The following is a 26,612-nucleotide window of genomic DNA, read 5'->3' as shown; positions in this document are numbered from 1 at the left end:
CCAAAGTAGGAGGTCCGAGGACCCGGCATAACTAAGGTTCTCTTTAACAAATGACAAGACATCAATTTCCACAAGGTTTGTGGTCCGAGGACTGCACTTAACCAAGTTTCTGTTTGATTCTTAAGAACAGTAGCTTCAAATGTTAATTTCCCCAAAGTAGGAGGTCCGAGGACCCGGCATAACTAAGGTTCTGTTTAACAAATGACAAGACATCAATTTCCACAAGGTTTGTGGTCCGAGGACTGCACTTAACCAAGTTTCTGTTTGATTCTTAAGAACCGTAGCTTCAAATGTTAATTTCCCCAAAGTAGGAGGTCCGAGGACCCGGCATAACTAAGGTTCTGTTTAACAAATGACAAGACATCAATTTCCACAAGGTTTGTGGTCCGAGGACTGCACTTAACCAAGTTTCTGTTTGATTCTTAAGAACCGTAGCTTCAAATGTTAATATCCCCAAAGTAGGAGGTCCGAGGACCCGGCATAACTAAGGTTCTGTTTAACAAATGACAAGACATCAATTTCCACAAGGTTTGTGGTCCGAGGACTGCACTTAACCAAGTTTCTGTTTGATTCTTAAGAACGGTAGCTTCAAATGTTAATTTCCCCAAAGTAGGAGGTCCGAGGACCCGGCATAACTAAGGTTCTGTTTAACAAATGACAAGACATCAATTTCCACAAGGTTTGTGGTCCGAGGACTGCACTTAACCAAGTTTCTGTTTGATTCTTAAGAACGGTAGCTTCAAATGTTAATTTCCCCAAAGTAGGAGGTCCGAGGACCCGGCATAACTAAGGTTCTGTTTAACAAATGACAAGACATCAATTTCCACAAGGTTTGTGGTCCGAGGACTGCACTTAACCAAGTTTCTGTTTGATTCTTAAGAACGGTAGCTTCAAATGTTAATTTCCCCAAAGTAGGAGGTCCGAGGACCCGGCATAACTAAGGTTCTGTTTAACAAATGACAAGACATCAATTTCCACAAGGTTTGTGGTCCGAGGACTGCACTTAACCAAGTTTCTGTTTGATTCTTAAGAACTGTAGCTTCAAATGTTAATTTCCCCAAAGTAGGAGGTCCGAGGACCCGGCATAACTAAGGTTCTGTTTAACAAATGACAAGACATCAATTTCCACAAGGTTTGTGGTCCGAGGACTGCACTTAACCAAGTTTCTGTTTGATTCTTAAGAACTGTAGCTTCAAATGTTAATTTCCCCAAAGTAGGAGGTCCGAGGACCCGGCATAACTAAGGTTCTGTTTAACAAATGACAAGACATCAATTTCCACAAGGTTTGTGGTCCGAGGACTGCACTTAACCAAGTTTCTGTTTGATTCTTAAGAACCGTAGCTTCAAATGTTAATTTCCCCAAAGTAGGAGGTCCGAGGACCCGGCATAACTAAGGTTCTGTTTAACAAATGACAAGACATCAATTTCCACAAGGTTTGTGGTCCGAGGACTGCACTTAACCAAGTTTCTGTTTGATTCTTAAGAACGGTAGCTTCAAATGTTAATTTCCCCAAAGTAGGAGGTCCGAGGACCCGGCATAACTAAGGTTCTGTTTAACAAATGACAAGACATCAATTTCCACAAGGTTTGTGGTCCGAGGACTGCACTTAACCAAGTTTCATTTTGATTCTTAAGAACCGTAGCTTCAAATGTTAATTTCCCCAAAGTAGGAGGTCCGAGGACCCGGCATAACTAAGGTTCTGTTTAACAAATGACAAGACATCAATTTCCACAAGGTTTGTGGTCCGAGGACTGCACTTAACCAAGTTTCTGTTTGATTCTTAAGAACGGTAGCTTCAAATGTTAATTTCCCCAAAGTAGGAGGTCCGAGGACCCGGCATAACTAAGGTTCTGTTTAACAAATGACAAGACATCAATTTCCACAAGGTTTGTGGTCCGAGGACTGCACTTAACCAAGTTTCTGTTTGATTCTTAAGAACCGTAGCTTCAAATGTTAATTTCCCCAAAGTAGGAGGTCCGAGGACCCGGCATAACTAAGGTTCTGTTTAACAAATGACAAGACATCAATTTCCACAAGGTTTGTGGTCCGAGGACTGCACTTAACCAAGTTTCTGTTTGATTCTTAAGAACAGTAGCTTCAAATGTTAATTTCCCCAAAGTAGGAGGTCCGAGGACCCGGCATAACTAAGGTTCTGTTTAACAAATGACAAGACATCAATTTCCACAAGGTTTGTGGTCCGAGGACTGCACTTAACCAAGTTTCTGTTTGATTCTTAAGAACCGTAGCTTCAAATGTTAATTTCCCCAAAGTAGGAGGTCCGAGGACCCGGCATAACTAAGGTTCTGTTTAACAAATGACAAGACATCAATTTCCACAAGGTTTGTGGTCCGAGGACTGCACTTAACCAAGTTTCTGTTTGATTCTTAAGAACAGTAGCTTCAAATGTTAATTTCCCCAAAGTAGGAGGTCCGAGGACCCGGCATAACTAAGGTTCTGTTTAACAAATGACAAGACATCAATTTCCACAAGGTTTGTGGTCCGAGGACTGCACTTAACCAAGTTTCTGTTTGATTCTTAAGAACCGTAGCTTCAAATGTTAATATCCCCAAAGTAGGAGGTCCGAGGACCCGGCATAACTAAGGTTCTGTTTAACAAATGACAAGACATCAATTTCCACAAGGTTTGTGGTCCGAGGACTGCACTTAACCAAGTTTCTGTTTGATTCTTAAGAACGGTAGCTTCAAATGTTAATTTCCCCAAAGTAGGAGGTCCGAGGACCCGGCATAACTAAGGTTCTGTTTAACAAATGACAAGACATCAATTTCCACAAGGTTTGTGGTCCGAGGACTGCACTTAACCAAGTTTCTGTTTGATTCTTAAGAACTGTAGCTTCAAATGTTAATTTCCCCAAAGTAGGAGGTCCGAGGACCCGGCATAACTAAGGTTCTGTTTAACAAATGACAAGACATCAATTTCCACAAGGTTTGTGGTCCGAGGACTGCACTTAACCAAGTTTCTGTTTGATTCTTAAGAACAGTAGCTTCAAATGTTAATTTCCCCAAAGTAGGAGGTCAGAGGAACAGGCATAACTAAGGTTCTGTTTAACAAATGACAAGACATCAATTTCCACAAGGTTTGTGGTCCGAGGACTGCACTTAACCAAGTTTCTGTTTGATTCTTAAGAACAGTAGCTTCAAATGTTAATTTCCCCAAAGTAGGAGGTCTGAGGACCCGGCATAACTAAGGTTCTGTTTAACAAATGACAAGACATCAATTTCCACAAGGTTTGTGGTCCGAGGACTGCACTTAACCAAGTTTCTGTTTGATTCTTAAGAACAGTAGCTTCAAATGTTAATTTCCCCAAAGTAGGAGGTCAGAGGACCCGGCATAACTAAGGTTCTGTTTAACAAATGACAAGACATCAATTTCCACAAGGTTTGTGGTCGGAGGACTGCACTTAACCAAGTTTCTGTTTGATTCTTAAGAACAGTAGCTTCAAATGTTAATTTCCCCAAAGTAGGAGGTCCGAGGACCCGGCATAACTAAGGTTCTGTTTAACAAATGACAAGACATCAATTTCCACAAGGTTTGTGGTCAGAGGACTGCACTTAACCAAGTTTCTGTTTGATTCTTAAGAACGGTAACTTCAAATGTTAATTTCCCCAAAGTAGGAGGTCCGAGGACCAGGCATAACTAAGGTTCTGTTTAACAAATGACAAGACATCAATTTCCACAAGGTTTGTGGTCCGAAGACTACACTTAACCAAGTTTCTGTTTGATTCTTAAGAACGGTAACTTCAAATGTTAATTTCCCCAAAGTAGGAGATCCGAGGACCCGGCATGACTAAGGTTCTGTTTAACAAATGACAAGACATCAATTTCCACAAGGTTTGTGGTCCGAGGACTACACTTAACCAAGTTTCTGTTTGATTCTTAAGAACGGTAACTTCAAATGTTAATTTGCCCAAAGTAGGAGATCCGAGGACCCCGCATAACTAAGGTTCTGTTTAACAAATGACAAGACATCAATTTCCACAAGGTTTGTGGTCCGAGGACTACACTTAACCAAGTTTCTGTTTGATTCTTAAGAACGGTAACTTCAAATGTTAATTTCCCCAAAGTAGGAGGTCCGAGGACCCGGCATAACTAAGGTTCTGTTTAACAAATGACAAGACATCAATTTCCACAAGGTTTGTGGTCCGAGGACTACACTTAACCAAGTTTCTGTTTGATTCTTAAGAACGGTAACTTCAAATGTTAATTTCCCCAAAGTAGGAGGTCCGAGGACCCGCCATAACTAAGGTTCTGTTTAACAAATGACAAGTCATCAATTTCCACAAGGTTTGTGGTCCGAGGACTACACTTAACCAAGTTTCTGTTTGATTCTTAAGAACGGTAACTTCAAAAGTTAATTTACCCAAAGTAGGAGATCCGAGGACCCGGCATAACTAAGGTTCTGTTTAACAAATGACAAGACATGAATTTCCACAAGGTTTGTGGTCCGAAGACTACACTTAACCAAGTTTCTGTTTGATTCTTAAGAACGGTAACTTCAAATGTTAATTTCCCCAAAGTAGGAGGTCCGAGGACCCGGCATAACTAAGGTTCTGTTTAACAAATGACAAGACATCAATTTCCACAAGGTTTGTGGTCCGAGGACTACACTTAACCAAGTTTCTGTTTGATTCTTAAGAACGGTAATTTCAAATGTTAATTTCCCCAAAGTAGGAGGTCCGAGGACCCGGCATAACTAAGGTTCTGTTTAACAAATGACAAGACATCAATTTCCACAAGGTTTGTGGTCCGAGGACTACACTTAACCAAGTTTCTGTTTGATTCTTAAGAACGGTAACTTCAAATGTTAATTTCCCCAAAGTAGGAGGTCCGAGGACCCGGCATAACTAAGGTTCTGTTTAACAAATGACAAGACATCAATTTCCACAAGGTTTGTGGTCCGAGGACTACACTTAACCTAGTTTCTGTTTGATTCTTAAGAATGGTAACTTCAAATGTTATTTTCCCCAAAGTAGGAGGTCCGAGGACCCGGCATAACTAAGGTTCTGTTTAACAAATGACAAGACATCAATTTCCACAAGGTTTGTGGTCCGAGGACTACACTTAACCAAGTTTCGTTTGATTCTTAAGAACGGTAACTTCAAATGTTAATTTCCCCAAAGTAGGAGGTCCGAGGACCCGCATAACTAAGGTTCTGTTTAACAAATGACAAGACATCAATTTCCACAAGGTTTGTGGTCCGAGGACTACACTTAACCAAGTTTCGTTTGATTCTTAAGAACGGTAACTTCAAATGTTAATTTCCCCAAAGTAGGAGGTCCGAGGACCCGCATAACTAAGGTTCTGTTTAACAAATGACAAGACATCAATTTCCACAAGGTTTGTGGTCCGAGGACTACACTTAACCAAGTTTCTGTTTGATTCTTAAGAACGGTAACTTCAAATGTTAATTTCCCCAAAGTAGGAGGTCCTAGGACCCGCATACCTAAGGTTCGGTTTAACAAATGACAAGACATCAATTTCCACAAGGTTTGTGGTCCGAGGACTACACTTAACCAAGTTTCGTTTGATTCTTAAGAACGGTAACTTCAAATGTTAATTTCCCCAAAGTAGGAGGTCCGAGGACCCGCATAACTAAGGTTCTGTTTAACAAATGACAAGACATCAATTTCCACAAGGTTTGTGGTCCGAGGACTACACTTAACCAAGTTTCTGTTTGATTCTTAAGAACGGTAACTTCAAATGTTAATTTCCCCAAAGTAGGAGGTCCGAGGACCCGGCATAACTAAGGTTCTGTTTAACAAATGACAAGACATCAATTTCCACAAGGTTTGTGGTCCGAGGACTACACTTAACCAAGTTTCTGTTTGATTCTTAAGAACGGTAACTTCAAATGTTAATTTCCCCAAAGTAGGAGGTCCGAGGACCCGGCATAACTAAGGTTCTGTTTAACAAATGACAAGACATCAATTTCCACAAGGTTTGTGGTCCGAGGACTACACTTAACCAAGTTTCTGTATGTTTCTTAAGAACGGTAACTTCAAATGTTAATTTCCCCAAAGTAGGAGGTCCGAGGACCCGGCATAACTAAGGTTCTGTTTAACAAATGACAAGACATCAATTTCCACAAGGTTTGTGGTCCGAGGACTACACTTAACCACGGTGCGTTGTGATTCTTAAGAACGGTAACTTCAAATGTTAATTTCCCCAAAGTAGGAGGTCCGAGGACCCGGCATAACTAAGGTTCTGTTTAACAAATGACAAGACATCAATTTCCACAAGGTTTGTGGTCCGAGGACTACACTTAACCAAGTTTCGTTTGATTCTTAAGAACGGTAACTTCAAATGTTAATTTCCCCAAAGTAGGAGGTCCGAGGACCCGCATAACTAAGGTTCTGTTTAACAAATGACAAGACATCAATTTCCACAAGGTTTGTGGTCCGAGGACTACACTTAACCAAGTTTCGTTTGATTCTTAAGAACGGTAACTTCAAATGTTAATTTCCCCAAAGTAGGAGGTCCGAGGACCCGGCATAACTAAGGTTCTGTTTAACAAATGACAAGACATCAATTTCCACAAGGTTTGTGGTCCGAGGACTACACTTAACCAAGTTTCTGTTTGATTCTTAAGAACGGTAACTTCAAATGTTAATTTGCCCAAAGTAGGAGATCCGAGGACCCGGCATAACTAAGGTTCTGTTTAACAAATGACAAGACATCAATTTCCACAAGGTTTGTGGTCCGAGGACTACACTTAACCAAGTTTCTGTTTGATTCTTAAGAACGGTAACTTCAAATGTTAATTTCCCCAAAGTAGGAGGTCCGAGGACCCGGCATAACTAAGGTTCTGTTTAACAAATGACAAGACATCAATTTCCACAAGGTTTGTGGTCCGAGGACTACACTTAACCAAGTTTCTGTTTGATTCTTAAGAACGGTAACTTCAAATGTTAATTTCCCCAAAGTAGGAGGTCCGAGGACCCGGATAACTAAGGTTCTGTTTAACAAATGACAAGACATCAATTTCCACAAGGTTTGTGGTCCGAGGACTACACTTAACCAAGTTTCTGTTTGATTCTTAAGAACGGTAACTTCAAATGTTAATTTCCCCAAAGTAGGAGGTCCGAGGACCCGGCATAACTAAGGTTCTGTTTAACAAATGACAAGACATCAATTTCCACAAGGTTTGTGGTCCGAGGACTACACTTAACCAAGTTTCGTTTGATTCTTAAGAACGGTAACTTCAAATGTTAATTTCCCCAAAGTAGGAGGTCCGAGGACCCGCATAACTAAGGTTCCGTTTCTCAAATGACAAGACATCAATTTCCACAAGGTTTGTGGTCCGAGGACTACACTTAACCAAGTTTCGTTTGATTCTTAAGAACGGTAACTTCAAATGTTAATTTCCCCAAAGTAGGAGGTCCGAGGACCCGCATAACTAAGGTTCCGTTTAACAAATGACAAGACATCAATTTCCACAAGGTTTGTGGTCCGAGGACTACACTTAACCAAGTTTCGTTTGATTCTTAAGAACGGTAACTTCAAATGTTAATTTCCCCAAAGTAGGAGGTCCGAGGACCCGGCATAACTAAGGTTCTGTTTAACAAATGACAAGACATCAATTTCCACAAGGTTTGTGGTCCGAGCACTACACTTAACCAAGTTTCGTTTGATTCTTAAGAACGGTAACTTCAAATGTTAATTTCCCCAAAGTAGGAGGTCCGAGGACCCGGCATAACTAAGGTTCTGTTTAACAAATGACAAGACATCAATTTCCACAAGGTTTGTGGTCCGAGGACTACACTTAACCAAGTTTCTGTTTGATTCTTAAGAACGGTAACTTCAAATGTTAATTTCCCCAAAGTAGGAGGTCCGAGGACCCGGAAAAACTAAGCTACAGATTAACAAAAGACAAAACATCAATTTCCACAAGGTTTGTGGTCGGAAGACTACACTTAACCAAGTTTCTTATGGTGTCTTAAGAACGGTAACTTCAAATGTTAATTTCCTCAAAGTAGGAGGTCCGAGGACCTGCATATCTAAGGTTCTGTTTAACAAATGACAAGACATCAATTTCCACAAGGTTTGTGGTCCGAGGACTACACTTAACCAAGTTTCTGTTTGATTCTTAAGAACGGTAACTTCAAATGTTAATTTCCCCAAAGTAGGAGGTCCGAGGACCCGGCATAACTAAGGTTCTGTTTAACAAATGACAAGACATCAATTTCCACAAGGTTTGTGGTCCGAGGACTACACTTAACCAAGTTTCGTTTGATTCTTAAGAACGGTAACTTCAAATGTTAATTTCACCACCCTACCAGGTCCTAGTACCCTGCATAAATAATGTTCTGTTTAACAAATGACAAGACATCAATTTCCACAAGGTTTGTGGTCCGAGGACTACACTTAACCAAGTTTCTGTTTGATTCTTAAGAACGGTAACTTCAAATGTTAATTTCCCCAAAGTAGGAGGTCCGAGGACCCGGCATAACTAAGGTTCCGTTTAACAAATGACAAGACATCAATTTCCACAAGGTTTGTGGTCCGAGGACTACACTTAACCAAGTTTCGTTTGATTCTTAAGAACGGTAACTTCAAATGTTAATTTCCCCAAAGTAGGAGGTCCGAGGACCCGCATAACTAAGGTTCTGTTTAACAAATGACAAGACATCAATTTCCACAAGGTTTGTGGTCCGAGGACTACACTTAACCAAGTTTCGTTTGATTCTTAAGAACGGTAACTTCAAATGTTAATTTCCCCAAAGTAGGAGGTCCGAGGACCCGCATAACTAAGGTTCTGTTTAACAAATGACAAGACATCAATTTCCACAAGGTTTGTGGTCCGAGGACTACACTTAACCAAGTTTCGTTTGATTCTTAAGAACGGTAACTTCAAATGTTAATTTCCCCAAAGTAGGAGGTCCGAGGACCCGGCATAACTAAGGTTCTGTTTAACAAATGACAAGACATCAATTTCCACAAGGTTTGTGGTCCGAGGACTACACTTAACCAAGTTTCTGTTTGATTCTTAAGAACGGTAACTTCAAATGTTAATTTCCCCAAAGTAGGAGGTCCGAGGACCCGGCATAACTAAGGTTCTGTTTAACAAATGACAAGACATCAATTTCCACAAGGTTTGTGGTCCGAGGACTACACTTAACCAAGTTACGGTTTGATTACTAAGAACGGTAACTTCAAATGTTAATTTCCCCAAAGTAGGAGGTCCGAGGACCCAGCATAACTAAGTTTCTGTTTAACAAATGACAAGGCATCAATTTCACAAGTTTTGTGGTCCGAGGACTACACTTAACCAAGTTTCTGTTTGATTCTTAAGAACGGTAACTTCAAATGTTAATTTCCTCAAAGTAGGAGGTCCGAGGACCCGGCATAACTAAGGTTCCTGTTTAACAAATGACAAGACATCAATTTCCACAAGGTTTGTGGTCCGAGGACTACACTTAACCAAGTTTCTGTTTGATTCTTAAGAACGGTAACTTCAAATGTTAATTTCCCCAAAGTAGGAGGTCCGAGGACCCGCCATAACTAAGGTTCTGTTTAACAAATGACAAGACATCAATTTCCACAAGGTTTGTGGTCCGAGGACTACACTTAACCAAGTTTCTGTTTGATTCTTAAGAACGGTAACTTCAAATGTTAATTTCCCCAAAGTAGGAGGTCCGAGGACCCGCCATAACTAAGGTTCTGTTTAACAAATGACAAGTCATCAATTTCCACAAGGTTTGTGGTCCGAGGACTACACTTAACCAAGTTTCTGTTTGATTCTTAAGAACGGTAACTTCAAAAGTTAATTTACCCAAAGTAGGAGATCCGAGGACCCGGCATAACTAAGGTTCTGTTTAACAAATGACAAGACATCAATTTCCACAACGTTTGTGGTCCGAGGACTACACTTAACCAAGTTTCTGTTTGATTCTTAAGAACGGTAACTTCAAATGTTAATTTCCCCAAAGTAGGAGGTCCGAGGACCCGGCATAACTAAGGTTCTGTTTAACAAATGACAAGACATCAATTTCCACAAGGTTTGTGGTCCGAGGACTACACTTAACCAAGTTTCGGTTTGATTCTTAAGAACGGTAACTTCAAATGTTAATTTCCCCAAAGTAGGAGGTCCGAGGACCCGCATAACTAAGGTTCTGTTTAACAAATGACAAGACATCAATTTCCACAAGGTTTGTGGTCCGAGGACTACACTTAACCAAGTTTCTGTTTGATTCTTAAGAACGGTAACTTCAAATGTTAATTTCCCCAAAGTAGGAGGTCCGAGGACCCGGCATAACAAAGGTTCTGTTTAACAAATGACAAGACATCAATTTCCACAAGGTTTGTGGTCCGAGGACTAAACTTAACCAAGTTTCTGTTTGATTCTTAAGAACGGTAACTTCAAATGTTAATTTCCCCAAAGTAGGAGGTCCGAGGACCCGGCATAACTAAGGTTCTGTTTAACAAATGACAAGACATCAATTTCCACAAGGTTTGTGGTCCGAGGACTACACTTAACCAAGTTTCTGTTTGATTCTTCAGAACGGTAACTTCAAATGTTAATTTCCCCAAATTAGGTGGTCAGAGGACCCGGAAAAACTAAGGTTCTGTTTAACAAATGACAAGAGATCAATTTCCACAAGGTTTGTGGTCCGAGGACTACACTTAACCAAGTTTCTTTTTGTTTCTTAAGAACGGTAACTTCAAATGTTAATTTCCCCAAAGTAGGAGGTCCGAGGACCCGGCATAACTAAGGTTCTGTTTAACAAATGACAAGACATCAATTTCCACAAGGTTTGTGGTCCGAGGACTACACTTAACCAAGTTTCGTTTGATTCTTAAGAACGGTAACTTCAAATGTTAATTTCCCCAAAGTAGGAGGTCCGAGGACCCGCATAACTAAGGTTCTGTTTAACAAATGACAAGACATCAATTTCCACAAGGTTTGTGGTCCGAGGACTACACTTAACCAAGTTTCCGTTTTTTGATTATTAAGATCGGTATCTTCAAATGTTAATTGCCCCCAAAGTAGGAGGTCCGAGGACCCGGCATAACTAAGGTTCTGTTTAACAAATGACAAGACATCAATTTCCACAAGGTTTGTGGTCCGAGGACTACACTTAACCAAGTTTCTGTTTGATTCTTAAGAACGGTAACTTCAAATGTTAATTTCCTCAAAGTAGGAGGTCCGAGGACCCGGCATACCAAAGCTCAAGTATAAACAAAGACCAGACAGCAAAAACCACAAGGTTTGTGGTCCGAGGACTACACTTAACCAAGTTTCTGTTTGATTCTTAAGAACGGTAACTTCAAATGTTAATTTCCCGAAAGTAGGAGGTCCGAGGACTCGGCATAACTAAGGTTCTGTTTAACAAATGACAAGACATCAATTTCCACAAGGTTCGTGGTCCGAGGACTACACTTAACCAAGTTTCTGTTTGATTCTTAAGAACGGTAACTTCAAATGTTAATTTCCCCAAAGTAGGAGGTCCAAGGACCCGGCATAACTAAGGTTCTGTTTAACAAATGACAAGACATCAATTTCCACAAGGTTTGTGGTCCGAGGACTACACTTAACCAAGTTTCTGTTTGATTCTTAAGAACGGTAACTTCAAATGTTAATTTCCCCAAAGTAGGAGGTCCAAGGACCCGGCATAACTAAGGTTCTGTTTAACAAATGACAAGACATCAATTTCCACAAGGTTTGTGGTCCGAGGACAACACTTAACCAAGTTTCTGTTTGATTCTTAAGAAAGGTAACTTCAAATATTAATTTCCCCAAAGTAGGAGGTCCGAGGACCCGGCATAACTAAAGTTCTATTTAACAAATGACAAGACATCAATTTCCACAAGGTTTGTGGTCCGAGGACTACACTTAACCAAGTTTCAGTTTGATTCTTAAGAACGGTAACTTCAAATGTTAATTTCCCCAAAGTAGGAGGTCCGAGGACCCGGCATAACTAAGGTTCTGTTTAACAAATGACAAGACATCAATTTCCACAAGGTTTGTGGTCCGAAGACTACACTTAACCAAGTTTCTGTTTGATTCTTAAGAACGGTAACTTCAAATGTTAATTTCCCCAAAGTAGGAGGTCCGAGGACCCCCAATAACAAAGTCTCGGTTTAAAAAATCACAATACAGCAATTTCCACAATGTTTGTGGTCCGAGGACTACACTTAACCAAGTTTCGTTTGATTCTTAGGAACGGTAACTTCACATGTTGAGTTCCCCAAAGTAGGAGATCCGAGGACCCTGCATAACTAAGGTTCTGTTTAACAAATGACAAGACATCAATTTCCACAAGGTTTGTGGTCCGAGGACTACACTTAACCAAGTTTCTGTTTGATTCTTAAGAACGGTAACTTCAAATGTTAATTTCCCCAAAGTAGGAGGTCCGAGGACCCGGCAAAACTAAGGTTCTGTTTAACAAATGACAAGACATCAATTTCCACAAGGTTTGTGGTCCGAGGACTACACTTAACCAAGTTTCTGTTTGATTCTTAAGAACGGTAACTTCAAATGTTAATTTCCCCAAAGTAGGAGGTCCGAGGACCCGCATAACTAAGGTTCTGTTTAACAAATGACAAGACATCAATTTCCACAAGGTTTGTGGTCCGAGGACTACACTTAACCAAGTTTCGTTTGATTCTTAAGATCGGTAACTTCAAATGTTAATTTCCCCAAAGTAGGAGGTCCGAGGACCCGGCATAACTAAGGTTCTCTTTAACAAATGACAAGACATCAATTTCCACAAGGTTTGTGGTCCGAGGACTACACTTAACCAAGTTTCGTTTGATTCTTAAGAACGGTAACTTCAAATGTTAATTTCCCCAAAGTAGGAGGTCCGAGGACCCGCATAACTAAGGTTCTGTTTAACAAATGACAAGACATCAATTACCCCAAGGATAGAGGTCCGAGGAATACACTTAACCAAGTTTCGTTTGATTCTTAAGAACGGTAACTTCAAATGTTAATTTCCCCAAAGTAGGAGGTCCGAGGACCCGCATAACTAAGGTTCTGTTTAACAAATGAAAAGACATCAATTTCCACAAGGTTTGTGGTCCGAGGACTACACTTAACCAAGTTTCTGTTTGATTCTTAAGAACGGTAACTTCAAATGTTAATTTCCCCAAAGTAGGAGGTCCGAGGACCCGGCATAACTAAGGTTCTGTTTAACAAATGACAAGACATCAATTTCCACAAGGTTTGTGGTCCGAGGACTACACTTAACCAAGTTTCTGTTTGATTCTTAAGAACGGTAACTTCAAATGTAAATTTCCCCAAAGTAGGAGGTCCGAGGACCCAGCATAACTAAGGTTCTGTTTAACAAATGACAAGACATCAATTTCCACAAGGTTTGTGGTCCGAGGACTACGCTTAACCTAGTTTCTGTTTGATTCTTAAGAACGGTAACTTCAAATGTTAATTTCCCCAAAGTAGGAGGTCCGAGGACCCGGCATAACTAAGGTTCTGTTTAACAAATGACAAGACATCAATTTCCACAAGGTTTGTGGTCCGAAGACTACACTTAACCAAGTTTCTGTTTGATTCTTAAGAACGGTAACTTCAAATATTAATTTCCCCAAAGTAGGAGGTCCGAGGACCCGGCATAACTAAGGTTCTGTTTAACAAATGACAAGACATCAATTTCCACAAGGTTTGTGGTCCGAGGACTACACTTAACCAAGTTTCTGTTTGATTCTTAAGAACGGTAACTTCAAATGTTAATTTGCCCAAAGTAGGAGATCCGAGGACCCGGCATAACTAAGGTTCTGTTTAACAAATGACAAGACATCAATTTCCACAAGGTTTGTGGTCCGAGGACTACACTTAACCAAGTTTCTGTTTGATTCTTAAGAACGGTAACTTCAAATGTTAATTTCCCCAAAGTAGGAGGTCCGAGGACCCGGCATAACTAAGGTTCTGTTTAACAAATGACAAGGCATCAATTTCCACAAGGTTTGTGGTCCGAGGACTACACTTAACCAAGTTTCTGTTTGATTCTTAAGAACGGTAACTTCAAATGTTAATTTCCCCAAAGTAGGAGGTCCGAGGACCCGCATAACTAAGGTTCTGTTTTAACAAATGACAAGACATCAATTTCCACAAGGTTTGTGGTCCGAGGACTACACTTAACCAAGTTTCGTTTGATTCTTAAGAAATGTAACTTCAAATGTTAATTTCCCCAAAGTAGGAGGTCCGAGGACCCGGCATAACAAAGGTGCAGTTTTAAAAAAAAGAAGACATGATTATCCACAAGGTTTGTGGTCCGAGGAGTACACTTAACCAAGTTTCGTTTGATTCTTAAGAACGGTAACTTCAAATGTTAATTTCCCCAAAGTAGGAGGTCCGAGGACCCGCATAACTAAGGTTCTGTTTAACAAATGACAAGACATCATTTTACACAATGTTTGTGGTACGAGTAATACACTTAACCAAGTTTCTGTTTGATTATTAAGAACGGTAACTTCAAATGTTAATTTCCCCAAAGTAGGAGGTCCGAGGACCCGCATAACTAAGGTTCTGTTTAACAAATGACAAGACATCAATTTCCACAAGGTTTGTGGTCTGAGGACTACACTTAACCAAGTTTCGTTTGATTCTTAAGAACGGTAACTTCAAATGTTAATTTCCCCAAAGTAGGAGGTCCGAGGACCCCGCATAACTAAGGTTCTTTTAACAAATGACAAGACATCAATTTCCACAAGGTTTGTGGTCTGAGGACTACACTTAACCAAGTTTCGTTTGATTCTTAAGAACGGTAACTTCAAATGTTAATTTCCCCAAAGTAGGAGGTCCGAGGACCCGCATAACTAAGGTTCTCGTTTTAACAAATGACAAGACATCAATTTCCACAAGGTTTGTGGTCCGAGGACTACACTTAACCAAGTTTCGTTTGATTCTTAACAACGGTAACTTCAAATGTTAATTTCCCCAAAGTAGGAGGTCCGAGGACCCGCATAACTAAGGTTCTGTTTTAACAAATGACAAGACATCAATTTCCACAAGGTTTGTGGTCCGAGGACTACACTTAACCAAGTTTCGTTTGATTCTTAAGAACGGTAACTTCAAATGTTAATTTCCCCAAAGTAGGAGGTCCGAGGACCCGGCATAACTAAGGTTCTGTTTAACAAATGACAAGACATCAATTTCCACAAGGTTTGTGGTCCGAGGACTACACTTAACCAAGTTTCGTTTGATTCTTAAGAACGGTAACTTCAAATGTTAATTTCCCCAAAGTAGGAGGTCCGAGGACCCGCATAACTAAGGTTCTGTTTAACAAATGACAAGACATCAATTTCCACAAGGTTTGTGGTCCGAGGACTACACTTAACCAAGTTTCGTTTGATTCTTAAGAACGGTAACTTCAAATGTTAATTTCCCCAAAGTAGGAGGTCCGAGGACCCGCATAACTAAGGTTCTGTTTAACAAATGACAAGACATCAATTTCCACAAGGTTTGTGGTCCGAGGACTACACTTAACCAAGTTTCGTTTGATTCTTAAGAACGGTAACTTCAAATGTTAATTTCCCCAAAGTAGGAGGTCCGAGGACCCGCATAACTAAGGTTCCGTTTAACAAATGACAAGACATCAATTTCCACAAGGTTTGTGGTCCGAGGACTACACTTAACCAAGTTTCGTTTGATTCTTAAGAACGGTAACTTCAAATGTTAATTTCCCCAAAGTAGGAGGTCCGAGGACCCGCATAACTAAGGTTCTGTTTAACAAATGACAAGACATCAATTTCCACAAGGTTTGTGGTCCGAGGACTACACATAACCAAGTTTCGTTTGATTCTTAAGAACGGTAACTTCAAATGTTAATTTCCCCAAAGTAGGAGGTCCGAGGACCCGCATAACTAAGGTTCTGTTTAACAAATGACAAGACATCAATTTCCACAAGGTTTGTGGTCCGAGGACTACACTTAACCAAGTTTCGTTTGATTCTTAAGAACGGTAACTTCAAATGTTAATTTCCCCAAAGTAGGAGGTCCGAGGACCCGCATAACTAAGGTTCTGTTTTAACAAATGACAAGACATCAATTTCCACAAGGTTTGTGGTCCGAGGACTACACTTAACCAAGTTTCTCGTTTGATTCTTAAGAACGGTAACTTCAAATGTTAATTTCCCCAAAGTAGGAGGTCCGAGGACCCGCATAACTAAGGTTCTGTTTAACAAATGACAAGACATCAATTTCCACAAGGTTTGTGGTCCGAGGACTACGCTTAACCAAGTTTCTGTTTGATTCTTAAGAACGGTAACATCAAATGTTAATTTCCCGAAAGTAGGAGGTCCGAGGACCCGGCATAACTAAGGTTCTGTTTAACAAATGACAAGACATCAATTTCCACAAGGTTTGTGGTCCGAGGACTACACTTAACCAAGTTTCTGTTTGATTCTTAAGAACGGTAACTTCAAATGTTAATTTCCCCAAAGTAGGAGGTCCGAGGACCCGCATAACTAAGGTTCTCCGTTTAACAAATGACAAGACATCAATTTCCACAAGGTTTGTGGTCCGAGGACTACACTTAACCAAGTTTCTGTTTGATTCTTAAGAACGGTAACTTTAAATGTTAATTTGCCCAAAGTAGGAGATCCGAGGACCCCGCATAACTAAGGTTCTGTTTAACAAATGACAAGACATCAATTTCCACAAGGTTTGTGGTCCGAGGACTACACTTAACCAAGTTTCTGTTTGATTCTTAAGAACGGTAACTTCAAATGTTAATTTCCCCAAAGTAGGAGGTCCGAGGACCCGACATAACTAAGGTTCTGTTTAACAAATGACAAGACATCAATTTCCACAAGGTTTGTAGTCCGAGGACTACACTTAACCAAGTTTCTGTTTGATTCTTAAGAACGGTAACTTCAAATGTTAATTTCCCCAAAGTAGGAGGTCCAAGGACCCGCATAACTAAGGTTCTCGTTTAACAAATGACAAGACATCAATTTCCACAAGGTTTGTGGTCCGAGGACTACACTTAACCAAGTTTCGTTTGATTCTTAAGAACGGTAACTTCAAATGTTAATTTCCCCAAAGTAGGAGGTCCGAGGACCCGCATAACTAAGGTTCTGTTTAACAAATGACAAGACATCAATTTCCACAAGGTTTGTGGTCCGAGGACTACACTTAACCAAGTTTCTGTTTGATTCTTAAGAACGGTAACTTCAAATGTTAATTTCCCCAAAGTAGGAGGTCCGAGGACCCGGCATAACTAAGGTTCTGTTTAACAAATGACAAGACATCAATTTCCACAAGGTTTGTGGTCCGAGGACTACACTTAACCAAGTTTCTGTTTGATTCTTAAGAACGGTAACTTCAAATGTTAATTTCCCCAAAGTAGGAGGTCCGAGGACCCGGCGTAACTAAGGTTCTGTTTAACAAATGACAAGACATCAATTTTCACAAGGTTTGTGGTCCGAAGACTACACTTAACCAAGTTTCTGTTTGATTCTTAAGAACGGTAACTTCAAATGTTAATTTCCCCAAAGTAGGAGGTCCGAGGACCCGGCATAACTAAGGTTCTGTTTAACAAATGACAAGACATCAATTTCCACAAGGTTTGTGGTCCGAGGACTACATTTAACCAAGTTTCTGTTTGATTCTTAAGAACGGTAACTTCAAATGTTAATTTCCCCAAAGTAGGAGGTCTGAGGACCCGGCATAACTAAGGTTCTGTTTAACAAATGACAAGACATCAATTTCCACAAGGTTTGTGGTCCGAGGACTACACTTAACCAAGTTTCTGTTTGATTCTTAAGAACGGTAACTTCAAATGTTAATTTCCCCAAAGTAGGAGGTCCGAGGACCCGGCATAACTAAGGTTCTGTTTAACAAATGACAAGACATCAATTTCCACAAGGTTTGTGGTCCGAGGACTACACTTAACCAAGTTTCTGTTTGATTCTTAGGAGTGGTAACTTCAAATGTTAATTTCCCCAAAGTAGGAGGTCCGAGGACCCGGCATAACTAAGGTTCTGTTTAACAAATGACAAGTCGTCAATTTCCACAAGGTTTGTGGTCCGAGGACTACACTTAACCAAGTTTCTGTTTGATTCTTAAGAACGGTAACTTCAAATGTTAATTTCCCCAAAGTAGGAGGTCCGAGGACCCGTCATAACTAAGGTTCTGATGAACAAATGACAAGACATCAATTTCCACAAGGTTTGTGGTCCGAGGACTACACTTAACCAAGTTTCTGTTTGATTCTTAAGAACGGTAACTTCAAATGTTAATTTCCCCAAAGTAGGAGGTCCGAGGACCCGCATAACTAAGGTTCTGTTTAACAAATGACAAGACATCAATTTCCACAAGGTTTGTGGTCCGAGGACTACACTTAACCAAGTTTCGTTTGATTCTTAAGAACGGTAACTTCAAATGTTAATTTCCCCAAAGTAGGAGGTCCGAGGACCCGCATAACTAAGGTTCTGTTTAACAAATGACAAGACATCAATTTCCACAAGGTTTGTGGTCCGAGGACTACACTTAACCAAGTTTCGTTTGATTCTTAAGAACGGTAACTTCAAATGTTAATTTCCCCAAAGTAGGAGGTCCGAGGACCCGCATAACTAAGGTTCTGTTTAACAAATGACAAGACATCAATTTCCACAAGGTTTGTGGTCCGAGGACTACACTTAACCAAGTTTCGTTTGATTCTTAAGAACGGTAACTTCAAATGTTAATTTCCCCAAAGTAGGAGGTCCGAGGACCCGCATAACTAAGGTTCTGTTTAACAAATGACAAGACATCAATTTCCACAAGGTTTGTGGTCCGAGGACTACACTTAACCAAGTTTCGTTTGATTCTTAAGAACGGTAACTTCAAATGTTAATTTCCCCAAAGTAGGAGGTCCGAGGACCCGCATAACTAAGGTTCCGTTTAACAAATGACAAGACATCAATTTCCACAAGGTTTGTGGTCCGAGGACTACACTTAACCAAGTTTCGTTTGATTCTTAAGAACGGTAACTTCAAATGTTAATTTCCCCAAAGTAGGAGGTCCGAGGACCCGCATAACTAAGGTTCCGTTTAACAAATGACAAGACATCAATTTCCACAAGGTTTGTGGTCCGAGGACTACACTTAACCAAGTTTCGTTTGATTCTTAAGAACGGTAACTTCAAATGTTAATTTCCCCAAAGTAGGAGGTCCGAGGACCCGCATAACTAAGGTTCTGTTTAACAAATGACAAGACATCAATTTCCACAAGGTTTGTGGTCCGAGGACTACACTTAACCAAGTTTCGTTTGATTCTTAAGAACGGTAACTTCAAATGTTAATTTCCCCAAAGTAGGAGGTCCGAGGACCCGCATAACTAAGGTTCCTGTTTAACAAATGACAAGACATCAATTTCCACAAGGTTTGTGGTCCGAGGACTACACTTAACCAAGTTTCGTTTGATTCTTATGAACGGTAACTTCAAATGTTAATTTCCCCAAAGTAGGAGGTCCGAGGACGCGGCATAACTAAGGTTCTGTTTAACAAATGACAAGACATCAATTTCCACAAGGTTTGTGGTCCGAGGACTACACTTAACCAAGTTTCTGTTTGATTCTTAAGAACGGTAACTTCAAATGTTAATTTCCCCAAAGTAGGAGGTCCGAGGACCCGGCATAACTAAGGTTCTGTTTAACAAATGACAAGACATCAATTTCCACAAGGTTTGTGGTCCGAGGACTACACTTAACCAAGTTTCTGTTTGATTCTTAAGAACGGTAACTTCAAATGTTAATTTCCCTAAAGTAGGAGGTCCGAGAACCCGGCTTAACTAAGGTTCTGTTTAACAAATGACAAGACATCAATTTCCACAAGGTTTGTGGTCCGAGGACTACACTTAACCAAGTTTCTGTTTGATTCTTAAGAACGGTAACTTCAAATGTTAATTTCCCCAAAGTAGGAGGTCCGAGGACTCGGCATAACTAAGGTTCTGTTTAACAAATGACAAGACATCAATTTCCATAAGGTTTGTGGTCCGAGGACTACACTTAACCAAGTTTCTGTTTGATTCTTAAGAACGGTAACTTCAAATGTTAATTTCCCTAAAGTAGGAGGTCCGAGAACCCGGCTTAACTAAGGTTCTGTTTAACAAATGACAAGACATCAATTTCCACAAGGTTTGTGGTCCGAGGACTACACTTAACCAAGTTTCTGTTTGATTCTTAAGAACGGTAACTTCAAATGTTAATTTCCCCAAAGTAGGAGGTCCGAGGACCCGGCATAACTAAGGTTCTGTTTAACAAATGACAAGACATCAATTTTCACAAGGTTTGTGGTCCGAGGACTACACTTAACCAAGTTTCTGTTTGATTCTTAAGAACGGTAACTTCAAATGTTAATTTCCCCAAAGTAGGAGGTCCGAGGACCCGGCATAACTAAGGTTCTGTTTAACAAATGACAAGACATCAATTTCCACAAGGTTTGTGGTCCGAGGACTACACTTAACCAAGTTTCTGTTTGATTCTTAAGAACGGTAACTTCAAATGTTAATTTCCCCAAAGTAGGAGGTCCGAGGACTCCGCATAACTAAGGTTCTGTTTAACAAATGACAAGACATCAATTTCCACAAGGTTTGTGGTCCGAGGACTACACTTAACCAAGTTTCTGTTTGATTCTTATGAACGGTAACTTCAAATGTTAATTTCCCCAAAGTAGGAGGTCCGAGGACTCGGCATAACTAAGGTTCTGTTTAACAAATGACAAGACATCAATTTCCATAAGGTTTGTGGTCCGAGGACTACACTTAACCAAGTTTCTGTTTGATTCTTAAGAACGGTAACTTCAAATGTTAATTTCCCCAAAGTAGGAGGTCCAAGGACCCGGCATAACTAAGGTTCTGTTTAACAAATGACAAGACATCAATTTCCACAAGGTTTGTGGTCCGAGGACTACACTTAACCAAGTATCTATTTGATTCTTAAGAACGGTAACTTCAAATGTTAATTTCCCTAAAGTAGGAGGTCCGAGGACCCGGCATAACTAAGGTTCTTTTTAACAAATGACAAGACATCAATTTCCACAAGGTTTGTGGTCCGAGGACTACACTTAACCAAGTTTCTGTTTGATTCTTAAGAACGGTAACTTCAAATGTTAATTTCCCCAAAGTAGGAGGTCCGAGGACCCGGCATAACTAAGGTTCTGTTTAACAAATGACAAGACATCAATTTCCACAAGGTTTGTGGTCCGAGGACTACACTTAACCAAGTGTCGGTTTGATTCTTAAGAACGGTAACTTCAAATGTTAATTTCCCCAAAGTAGGAGGTCCGAGGACCCAGCATAACTAAGGTTCTGTTTAACAAATGACTAGACATCAATTTCCACAAGGTTTGTGGTCCGAGGACTACACTTAACCAAGTTTCTGTTTGATTCTTAAGAACGGTAACTTCAAATGTTAATTTCCCCAAAGTAGGAGGTCCGAGGACCCGGCATAACTAAGGTTCTGTTTAACAAATGACAAGACATCAATTTCCACAAGGTTTGTGGTCCGAGGACTACACTTAACCAAGTTTCTGTTTGATTTTAAGAACGGTAACTTCAAATGTTAATTTCTCCAAAGTAGGGGGTCCGAGGACCCGGCATAACTAAGGTTCTGTTTAACAAATGACAAGACATCAATTTCCACAAGGTTTGTGGTCCGAGGACTACACTTAACCATGTTTCTGTTTGATTCTTAAGAACAGTAACTTCAAATGTTAAAGGTACTTATAACTTTGAAATGTTAACCAACAAAAGCACGTTTTATTAATAATAATACCTTCTAAGGTTATTTACATTCCACGGACGTGGTATAATTCTTTCATCTAGGTCAGCTAGCCGATATGACCCTATGCCTGCTACTGAAATAATGCGATAGGGGCCTTCCCAGTTGGGTCCTAGCTTACCCCAAACTGGGTTCTTAGAAGTCCCTACAACTTTTCTTAGTACAAGATCACCAGGTGCAAGTGGCCTTAGCTTCACATGGGCATCATATCCCCGTTTTAGCTTCTGTTTATAGTAAGCCATTTGGACCATAGCTGCCTCGCGTCGTTCCTCAAGTAAATCAATACCTTTCTCCAGGAGTCCATTGTTATTCTCCGGGCTAAAAGAGCTCGTCTTTAGGGTGGGAAAACCAGATTCCAGAGGTATCACCGCCTCGGCTCCATAAGTCATAGAGAATGGCGTTTCTCCCGTGGACCTGCGCGGTGTGGTCCGATACGTCCATAGAACATGAGGGAGCTCTTCTACCCATCTGCCTTTCGCATCGTTCAACCTTTTCTTAAGCCCACTGACTATGACCTTGTTAACGGCCTCGGCTTGCCCATTTCCCTGAGGATAAGTTGGGGTGGAGTATCTGTTTATGATACCCATGTCACCACAATATTGCCTAAAGGCCTTGCTGTCAAATTGAACGCCATTGTCTGAGATAAGTGTGTATGGTATACCGAATCTAGTGACAATATTTTTCCAGACAAACTTCTTGGAATCAACATCTCTGATATTTGCTAAGGGCTCGGCCTCAACCCATTTAGTGAAATAGTCCGTTCCCACAAGAAGCCATCTTTTGTTTCCTGCAGCTCTCGGAAATGGCCCCACTATGTCCAATCCCCACTGCGCAAAAGGCCAAGGACTGGAGAGAGGGTTAAGAACTCCACCAGGTTGATGAATATTAGGGGCGAACCTCTGGCATTGATCACATTTTCTAGCATAGTCCTGAGCCTCTCTCTGCATATTGGGCCACCAATAACCCTGAGTAAGAGCTCTATGGGTTAAGGACCTTCCCCCAGTGTGGCTTCCACAAATCCCCTCATGCAATTCCTCCAGTAATGCTTCCGTTGATTCAGGGTGCACACACAACAAGTACGGTCCTGAGAAGGATCGTTTGTACTGCTTCTGGTCCTCGGACAACCAGAAACGTGGTGCCTTTCGACGTATCTTTTCTGCTTCAGATTTATCCTCAGGAAGGATATCATCCTTAAGAAAAGATATGACCGGGTCCATCCAACTAGGTCCAAGCCTTATTAGATGGATGCGAGCCGCCTTGGCGGGGATAAGAGTTGGCTCTAGCAAATCCTCCACAAGGATAATCCTGGGCAAATCCTGAGCCGAGGACGTTGCTAACGTAGCCAAAGAATCCGCGTGGGTGTTTCCACTCCTAGAGATGTGAGCTAAGACAAAGGAGTCAAATTCTGCTTGCTGACGCTTGACCTGGGCCAAATATTCCTGCATTCTTGGGTCCCTAGCCTCCATGGTCCCCATGACCTGGCCGACCACTAACTGAGAGTCCGAGAACACATGGACTTCCTTTCCACCCATCTTATGTTCCTACCAGAACTGCTTCGTACTCGGCTTCATTATTAGTAGCCGAGAATGACAGCCTTAGAGATTTTTCGAAGACAATTCCCTCAGGGGATATCAGGACAAGTCCGACACCAGACCCTCTTTGATTAGCTGCCCCATCCACATACATTTTCCAAGTCGAAGGCACTGTGGCTGTGATCACACCAACTGATTTTCCATCCATGTGTGCTTCTTTTAGAGTTTCTTCTAGCAATGGTTCAGAAAACTCTGCCACCAAGTCAGCGAGGACCTGGCCTTTCACTGAGGTGCGAGGCCTGTATTTAACGTCAAAAGCTCCTAAAATGGTTCCCCACTTTGCCCCATCCACATACATTTTCCAAGTCGAAGGCACTGTGGCTGTGATCACACCAACTGATTTTCCATCCATGTGTGCTTCTTTTAGAGTTTCTTCTAGCAATGGTTCAGAAAACTCTGCCACCAAGTCTGCGAGGACCTGGCCTTTCACTGAGGTGCGAGGCCTGTATTTAACGTCAAAAGCTCCTAAAATGGTTCCCCACTTTGCCACCCTACCAGAGTAGTCCGCGCTGCGTAACACCGCCTTGAGAGGCAATTGGGTCAGAACCACTATAGTGTGAGACTGGAAATAATGAGGAAGCTTGCGCGTGGCGTGAACTATGGCCAGAAGCGCTTTCTCCAACAGTAGATAGCACACCTCGGCCTCATTCAAAGACTTACTAACATAGTAGACCGGTCTTTGCACCCTGCTGTCATTCCTTATAAGGACCAGGCTGACCGCGTGGACGGCCACTGCCAGATAAGCAAACAAGACCTCGTCCGCCTCGGGGCGAGACAAGATGGGTGGCCGAGAAAGATATTGCTTAAGCTGCTGGAAAGCTAATACGCAGTCCTCGGTCCATTGAAACCTTTTCCACTTATTCAACAATTGGAAGAAAGGACGGCATCGGTCAGCTGACCGAGAGATAAACCTATTCAATGCAGCAATCATTCCGGTCAATTTCTGGATCTCTTTTGGGTTCCGAGGCGGCTGCAAATTCTGAATAGCCTTGACCTGTGCTGGGTTCACCTCTATGCCTCTGTGAGTAATCATGTATCCCAAAAACTTTCCGGACCCCACGCCAAAAGAGCACTTTTAGCACCTGGAAGGTATCGGCTAGATCTTTGACGTGTGAAGGTATTGTTTTACTCTTTACCACCATATTGTCCACATATATTTCAATAGTCTTCCCCAGTTGCTGTTCGAACATCCTGGTCATCATTCTTTGGTAAGTAGCCCCAGCATTTTTCAATCCAAATGGCATGACCTTATAGTGGTAGTTCCCCGTTGGAGTAATGAAAGCAGTCTTCTCTTGATCCTCCAACACCAGGGGAATCTGATGGTAACCCTGGAAGGCATCCAAAAAACTCATCCGAGGATGTCCGACAGTGGCATCCACTAGCTGATCAATATGCGGCATTGGGAAAGAATCCTTGGGGCAGGCCTTGTTCAAATCTGTGAAGTCCACACATACTCTCCACGTTCTATTCTTCTTTTTTACCACAACCGTATGCGCCAACCATTCGGGGTAGAAAATTTCTTTAATAGCCCCAGCCCTCTTGAGTTTGAGCACCTCTTCCTTCACAGCCTCGGAGTGTTCTTTAGAAGAACGCCGAGGTGGCTGTCTTCTCGGAACAATAGCAGGGTTGACATTTAAATGATGACAAATGAAGTTCGGATCCACGCCTGGAGCCTCATAGGGGTCCCACGCAAAAACGTCAATATTGTCCTTCAGAAATTCCAACAACTCCATCTTCTCCTGGTGTGGCAAACGTATGCCAACTTGGAAGAACTTCTCTGGGTCATCTGCTATCAAAAACTTCTCCAACTCCTCACAATGAGCCTCCTCTCCTGTCATCAATCCAGATGCATTAGGAGCTGTTAACTGCTATAATTCTTTGGTGACCAGAGCCGAAGATTCGGCTTCCGTCTGGTGCAGCACTGCAGCCGATATGCATTGCCTGGCCACCGATTGGCTGCCGAGGACCTCTTCAACACATTCCCCCGAGGGGAACTTAACCTTAACATGTAAGGTAGAGGAGACAGCTCCAAGAGCGTGCAGCCATGGCCTGACAAGGATGGCTGTATATGGAGAGTAAGCGTCAACCACAATGAAATCCACCTCAACCGTTTCTGAGCCGGATTGAACGGGCAAACGGATCTGTCCTTTCGGCACAACGGCTCTCCCTTCGAAGCTTATAAGTGGCGAGTCATAAGGAGTAAGATCTTCCAGCTTCAATCTCAACCCCTTAAATAGATCAGGGTACATGATATCTGCACCGCTGCCCTGATCTATCATCACCCTCCTCACATCATAGTTCCCTATCCTAAGCGTAACTACAAGAGCATCGTCATGGGGTTGGATAGTCCCTACCTTATCCTCCTCGGAGAATCCCAAGACGGGCAAATTTAGCTTCAACCTCTTCGGCCTGCAGCCCAACTCCTCGGCCTGAGGATGTGAAACTGTCATCACCTTGGTGGGAGCCGAGCCGGTCCTGCCAGGTGCAGCAAAAATAACATTTATTGTTCCTAACGCCGGCCGAGATGAATTATTCCTCTGATTGTTTAAACCAGATTGACTGCCCTGCCCGCTAGGTTGGCACAGGTGCTGCTTCAGTTTTCCTTCACTGACAAGCTGCTCCAAGTGGTTCCAAAGGGTCCGACAGTTCTCAGTAGTGTGGCCCACATCCTGGTGGTACTGGCAAAAGAGGTTTTGATTCCTCTTCGTAGGGTCTCCTGCCATCTTATCAGGCCATCTAAAGAAGGGCTCCTTACGAACTTTCTCCAGCAACTGATGTACTGGTTCTTGGAACACAGTGTTCACTGCCTGAGGTGCTGCCGAGCCGGACTGTCCAACGTAATCTCGCCTCGGCTCGTTATTGTGGTACCTGTCCGACCTGAAATCCCTTCTCTCCTGCGGGATAACCTTCTCCTTACCCTTTCCTTGCTGTTGGTCTTCCTCCACTCTCTTGTACTCGTCAATTCGGTCCATGAGGCGACGTACGCTGCGGATAGGCTTTTTAGTCAAAGACTTTCTCAGGTCGTGATCAGTAGGAAGACCTACCTTAAAGGTATTGAGCGCCACCTCATTAAAGTCGCCATCTATTTCATTAAACATCTCCCAATAACGGTTAGAGTATGCTTTCAACGTCTCTCCATCCCTCATAGTCATGGATAACAGCGAGTCCAATGGCCGAGGTACTCTGTTACACGTGATGAACCGCGAAGCGAATGCTCCAGTGAGCTCTCCAAACGAACCTATAGACCCCGATTTAAGGCCGTTGAACCACCTCATAGCAACAG

This window comes from Castanea sativa, chromosome 4 (genome assembly GCF_040712315.1).
Source record: "Castanea sativa cultivar Marrone di Chiusa Pesio chromosome 4, ASM4071231v1".
In the NCBI taxonomy this organism is placed as follows: domain Eukaryota; kingdom Viridiplantae; phylum Streptophyta; class Magnoliopsida; order Fagales; family Fagaceae; genus Castanea; species Castanea sativa.
The sequence above is the reverse complement of the archived record's forward strand: the minus strand, read 5'-3'. Positions refer to the sequence as shown.